We start from the raw sequence: 5952 nt of genomic DNA, 5'->3' as shown, positions 1-5952 counted from the left end.
ACGCCACATTGACTCTTTGAGTGTTCTATACAACGAAAATCAGTTCAATCAACAATGGGTTCAAAGAAAAACGTGAAAGTACAAAGAATAATTAATATACCCAAGACTGGTGGTTTTTACCAATCGTACCAATTTTGACTGCCCTAAGTGCCCTCGGTAGTATAGCTAGTGGAAGTGTAGCCATTGATTCGGAAATCTACAACCACCTATAGAACTGCCTACTATAGGGACTGCCTACTTCAAAATTCACAGCCCAAGTTTCGACTTTACACTTAACAGACGTTGTAAAAGTGAACAAAGACAATCGCTAAACAAATAAAATATAACTGCTAAACAACAAAAAACAACTGCTAAATAACAAAAAACAACTGCTAAACAAGTAAAAAACGACTGCTAAATAAGAAAAAACAACTGCTAAACAACAAAAACAGCTGCTAAACAACAAAAAACAACTGCTAAACAACAAAAAAAAACTGCTTAACAACAAAAAACAACTGCTGAACAACAAAAAACAACTGCTTAACAACAAAAAACAACTGCTAAACAACAAAAAAACAACTGCTTAACAACAAAAAACAACTGATAAACAACAAAAAACAACTGCTTAATAACAAAAAACAACTGCTAAACAAAAAAACAAGAATGAACCACTGCTAAACAACAAAAACCAACTGCTAAACAACAAAAATCAATATATATAATAAAATGAACATGGAGAACAACAACTATAAGAACAAGGAGACTACAGAAGTCGAATTCGATCAAACTGACGAGGATAATAGGAAGACACCTGTTAATCCGACAAGTTTGGTTTGTTATTTCAGCGCGAAGAACGATGAAAAAGATGATGCCACAGAAACAGCGTTCATACCAATTAATGTTGAAAATAATGCAAAACGAATAAAGCCTGAGATGGTAGCTCAAGAATTCAATAGATGTAATAAGAAATCTATTTTGTCAAAGGCAAGGATGCCTGCAAATGTAATGTTCCCCATCTTCAAGGCGGAGTGTAAAAGGACGAAGATTGGAAAATCCCTTGTTCTGGAGTTGTGGGATTACTTTCTATACACCCCAATGAGAAAGGTATACACATCTTCGGAAGAAATTAATTGAGGAAATGGTTGATGCGAAATTTAATATTCATAAAAAGAATGATAATTTATATTTAAAAATAAGTACATTTTTTAAACAGTATAGAACGAGTAATTGAAGAGTGATTACAAACAGATTATATAAATTTTTTAAAATTTACTTTACCTAAATTTATTCAGGTTTCAATAATGAATGTGTTAGCTCAGTTAACAAAAGCGACATCTGCCTTGAAGAGAATGTTTGATGACCTAAAACATTGTAAAAATTAAAGTGTTATAGAGTTGCAGGAAGCTATATCAATCCCTCCAAAAGAAAATGAAATGAGGGAAGATATAAATATAGAAGACGAGATAGATAATAAAATTATGATTTTAATATCAGTCATTTGAGCCAGGAAAATATATTGGACACGGCTTACGGACCTAAAAAAAGTTTAACATTAGGGTATAGTGAACTAAAAATTATTGATAATAAGATTCATTTGTCTAGTGGAATGAGTTGCGAGCTAACTCCTGGTCTGTACTCTCTTATATTTCATAAACACCACCAAAATTATAATGATCATGATTTGAAAACATATACAAATATTATTTTAGAAACAAATTTTCACAGATAAGGTTATAACGTATATAATCGAATTAAAGGTTCAAGAGCTTTTAAATATGTGGGATATGGGTATATTAAGGTATTAAGCAGCTTATTAAATTTCATATGGGGACACACTGTTCGGAATTCCACAACCTCGTAGCTTTTTTCCATCAGCCAAAACGCCATATATAACTGAGAAAAAAAAGTAAAAACTGAAAAGAGTTGGACATAATTGCTAAACAAGAACAGATAAAGACGAGGAAAATCTAAAAAGTTAAAAAGATCGACTAATGTTGAAGCAGCCAATTTGGTGTACACAGACTACAAAAGTGCCAAAAATTTTGCAAAAACTTTACTGTGAGCGTACCCAAAATCTAACTCGAAAAAAAAACTTGCAACGCAAAATCTGCGTAGTATAGAAAAGAGAACGACGACATACAGCAGCGGACTGGCCACTTGCTATTTTTGCGACAACTAAAAATTCCCTGTGGAGAAAAGAGGAGCTTCAAGATCTGCAAACGACGCAATCCGCCAAAAAATTGCGAGAGAAGAGCAAGAAGTGGCAACGAGACAAGCAAGCAGTGCAGCGTGACGACATCGTAGAGTACGAGCTGGAGTAGCAGAGTGGACTGGATTGGCAAAATTCAAGCAGACGTAGAAGACAGCAAAATCCCATTGGGTGTGGTGAGCGACTGAGGCGATTTCATATATTTAATCTGATTTAAATTTTTTTTGAATACACGAATTGTTTAACGTCAATTAAATTCTTACTTTGTTGTATCAAAACAGTTAAATATTGAATTGTACCACTGCTTGTAAACGGCTTGAACGCATTACTATGGATGCTAGAACGATAGATCTGGCTGAAAAGGAGCTTTGCAGGATCGGTTGTTCGATTATCATGCATTAGATGTGGATGACGATGATGATGAGGACAGCGAGGCTGATGGGGAAGTTGCGAGTATTAATAGTGCTTCCAATTACCAAGAGGCGGCTCAACCTAGTAGCTCGAGATTTACACTACGCGATATTCAGGACAGTGTTTCATCATTTTCAGGCTCCGAACAGGAAGACGTCAATCACTGGCTGTCTGAATTCGATGACGTTGCAGTTACCGTGGGTTGGGATAATTTGCAGAAATTTATTTATGCTAAGCAACTTCTGATTGGAGCAGACAAGCTCTACATTAAAAGTACAAGGGGAGTTAAGGGTTGGATTGAGCTGAAAAACGCGTTAAAGGAAGAATTCGGTAAAAAGCTTTGTTCGGCAGAGATACACAAGATTTTGCGCAAAAGGCAAAAACAACCAGAATAGACATGCCTCGAGTCAACAAGGCAGGGTTGTATCGGGCGAATTCCATTAGGGAACTTAAAGCCGAATTAAGCATTTACGAAAAGATGAAGGGTAAGGGAAATACTAAAGACAATTTGAACAGGGAATCGACAGGTAAACCGACTCAGATCAATTTTCAAAGGAAATGCTTCAAGTGTAACAGCGAAGGCTATATTGCTAAGGATTGCAAAGGCGAAGTAATGTGTTACAAGTGCAACAAAAAGGACATATCTCTAAAAATTGCGATGAGAATAAAGAATCTATTTCCGTTAAAAAGAGTTTGCAAACATACTGGAAGTAAAAGCTGCGAAGGGACTCATTTACAAAAAGATGAAAGCTGAAGGAGTGACATTCATAGCCATGATTGATTCGGGATGTGAATTGTGTTTGATGAGAGAGGACATTTTCAGAAGTTTTGACGGCTTGAAGCTAAAGCCAGTAGTTAAGCACCTGAGAGGTATCGGCAAGGGCGAACTTGTGACCGTAGGATATTTCGACGTCGATCTTGAAGCTGGTGGTGTATGCTTCGCGGTAACTTTCCATGTCGCTAAACAGAACGAACTCGAGTACTCTGCGGTTGTAGGAAACGATGTGATACAGTTAGTCGACGTAATGTTCAGTTCCAACGGCGTCGAGTTCAGGGCAAAAGAGAGAGACTTTGCATCGACATTTAATGGAATGTGTTTCACGGAGATAGTCGAGAAAAGTTCCGTCCTAGATAAAATTAATTTATCTCACCTGGCCGACAATCAAAAACTAAAGGTACAGGAAGAGGAGAAACAGATCGCAGCTACCCAGTCGCCCTCCAAAAAGACCAGGAAGCAACCAGTGAAGGAAGTTCCACCGTCGAGAGAGGAAGAGTCCGACGCTGAGGAGCAGATCGACGATCAGGTTGAGGACGATAGCGACTCCGAGGCAGAAGACGCGGCTGATTTAATTGATGATGAGGCTGAGGAAGATGAAGATGAGAATAATGACGAAGAGGAAGATGATGACGAGAAGGTGGAGCTAGGAGAGGTTTCAAAGACCTCAGACGCGGTGAAGGAAGAAGACTCCGACGAAGATGATGAAGCTCCTGTAGAGGATGCTGTTTCCAAGAAAGGCAAGGAAAGTAAGAAACCCGAGGAATCCAACTCTGAAGGATAAAAAGAAAAGAGCGGAATTCCTAAAGTGTCCGTAGGTAGGATTCCCATAGGAACGCCAAAAAATCAGATCGTCTATGCCGCGAATTTACCAAATGAATACAAACACAAGGATGTGGTCACCTTATTAGCCAAGTTCGGACCGATCTATGCAGTGCACCGTATCACTAATAAGTTGGGTTCCAATTCAGTCATTGTGGCCTTTGATACGCCGGCTGGAGGAGAAACCGCTTTGCAATTAGTTGGCCTGTTTGGACCAAATGTCACCAAAGACGATATCAAGAGCTTTATCGAGAAAGAAGCTCCCGTGGAGGACTTCTTTAACTTTAACTGCTAACCGCCTTATCCCCAGAGCATTTGTACGTTTGGAGTCAGTAGATGATATTCCCAAAGTCCTAAAACTGCACAGCACAGAGCTCTTTTACGCTTTATTACGGTGCGACCTGTTTCGTTCAAGGCGTTGTCAAAGTCCAATGAACTTACCCTGGTCGTCGAAAATGTAGGCAAGTGCGAGTCTTACAGCTGCGATGCCTTGGAGAAGATATTCAAAAAATGTGGCGAATGGGACTATGTTGACGTTGTGTGCAGCAAGACAGTTTTAGCTTTCGTCACATTCAAGCAACCTGAAGGAGCTTCAAAGGCTATTGCACAACTCCAAGGAAAGACTGTTAACAATGTGGAGCTAAAGCTGAAGGCCTATCATGTCAGTAGCCCAGGGAGGGCTATTCTAGTGACAATTTTGACATCAGATACTACTGAAGCTGACCTTAGGCAATTGTTTACCAAGAGCGGTGAAATCGAGAGCACAACCGATGAAGGCTTCTGTAAATCATTCTTGGCCAACGAAATTATCTTCAACCGCGTACCTATTTTTATCGAGCCGAACTCTCTGCTGAAGCACAGATTAATGAAAAGACGCACTGCAAAAAAGGAAGTTAGAATATGCCGTAGGATAATTATTTGCCATAAAAAGAACACAGAATGGAACTGGAATAAAACTTCGTCCAAAATGTTTCGGCCCTTAAAAAGTAACTAAAAAACTTAACCACGGGCGTTATGAAGTAAAGAAAGAAGGTAATCAGGAGGGACCAAACATTACTACGACAGCAGCCAAATATATAAAAAATGGGGTTCATTCAGGGGCGAATGAAGATTCAGGATAGCCGATTATGGGATAGGTATATTAAGGTATTAAGCAGCCTATTTAATTTCATATGGGGACACAACCTCGTAGCTTTTTTCCATCAGCCAAAACGCCATATAGAACTGTTTTTTTTCATCAAAGAATGTCTATACCCATCACCCTCTTCCTAATAGAAATTGCGCCTTACTAATTATAGTTGAAGTCAGTCGATTGCGAATATTGAAGAGAGCAAGTGTCATCCATAGAGTGCGGAAGTCGTGAAGTTTAATACAAAACCTTTGTTTCTTTAAATTACCTCTATATATAACCGAAATAATCATTATCAATTTGAACTACCCTACAAATATAAAATACTAAAATGATTTAAAAAATAATAAACGATAATAAAAATTCTAATGAAATCAAAATAAAAGAGTTAAAATCGATATTAAGCCCTTAGATGATAATGACTTGACCACAAAACAATATACAGATAAGTGTGTCAGAAAGTTGGGGGAAGACCTAAGAAAACTTGTAAGTCAAAGTATTAATCGTCGACTTACAAAAATTTCAAATCTTGAAAATAAAATAGAGGTCTATAACAAGAGAGCAGATAGTACTGATCAAATATTTGAGAAAGTTCTTATGTAACAAAACCGACAGCGATACCAAAAA

At 37.9% G+C, this 5952-nt stretch overlaps 1 pseudogene; it reads left to right on the top strand.

Annotated features, from left to right (window-relative positions):
* The first annotated feature begins 3196 nt into the window (after nucleotides 1-3196).
* LOC108111832 lies at nucleotides 3197-5658 on the top strand (annotated as a pseudogene).
* Nucleotides 5659-5952: the final 294 nt, after the last annotated feature.

Source organism: Drosophila eugracilis, unplaced genomic scaffold (assembly GCF_018153835.1).
Source record: "Drosophila eugracilis isolate 14026-0451.02 unplaced genomic scaffold, ASM1815383v1 contig_2038, whole genome shotgun sequence".
NCBI lineage: Eukaryota > Metazoa > Arthropoda > Insecta > Diptera > Drosophilidae > Drosophila > Drosophila eugracilis.
The sequence above is the reverse complement of the archived record's forward strand: the minus strand, read 5'-3'. Positions and strand labels throughout refer to the sequence as shown.